Source organism: Myotis davidii, unplaced genomic scaffold (assembly GCF_000327345.1).
Source record: "Myotis davidii unplaced genomic scaffold, ASM32734v1 scaffold652, whole genome shotgun sequence".
In the NCBI taxonomy this organism is placed as follows: Eukaryota; Metazoa; Chordata; class Mammalia; order Chiroptera; family Vespertilionidae; genus Myotis; species Myotis davidii.
The window spans coordinates 535,617-536,705 of NW_006284936.1; positions in this window are offsets into that span (position 1 = coordinate 535,617).

Sequence of the window (1,089 nt, forward strand, 5' to 3'; positions counted from 1 at the left end):
TCATTTGTGGAATATAATGAACAACATAAACTGATTAACAAAAACAGATCCAGAGACAGAGAAGAATTGACCAGACTTTCAAACCTCAGAGGGAAGGTAGGGGAGTGTAGGGTTAAAGGGGATAGATCAACCAAAGGACTTGTATGCATGCATATAAGCCTAACCAATGGACACAGACACCAGGGGGTGAGGGCATGAATGGGGGGCTGGAGGGTATTAGGGTATAAGGACACATATGTAATATCTTAATTAATAATAAAAAAATAAAAAAACATGTATTTATATTGATTTCTATTCACAAGGGAAAAAAATGCTGCTTACCACATCTATCATATCAGATTCCTTTTCAACGCTGAGATCAGACTACAAGAGAAGAAAATATAGTTATTGCTATAAAATCTTTTATTTCTTTAGGTCTTAGACTATATATTAAATGATAATACTAGTGTGTTTCAAATAACCTATTCATTTCCAAGTTGTAGAAAGGAATCCTTTAGCATTAGTGGTAATAGCACCAACTTGAGAGTTTCTGTCTTTTAATAGATGTCTTTTATCCTTTTATGTTCATTATGATTATGAGGGGTAAGAGATCAACTGAAGGACTTGTATGCATGCATATAAGCATAACCAATGGAAACAGACACTGGGGGGTAGGGGAGGACGGGGGAAGGTCAAGGAGAAAATAAAAAAGAGACATATGTAATACTCTTTGTAATACTTTAAGCAATAAAACAAATTTTTTAAAAAATAATGTATTTTACACTTAAAATTTTGTTCAGAGTAAATTTCATGTTAAATATTCTTATCACCATGAAAAAACAGACAAAGAACGCATGCAAATGCTGCTCATGATGACTTAAATATATAATGCAGAAGAACTATTTCTATTCACACAAAGATTCATAAAAAAGTTTTTGCTGAATTACTAGTTGTTAGTTCATAAGAGTTAAATAAGAGAAGCAGGACATCATTTATTAGAAATATGTAAAACTGGATATTCTCTTACAATAGTGCTCAACTTGGAACCATGGAATTATTATCTAATCTAATAAAAGAGAAACATGCAAATTGACTGCACCCCCACTATGC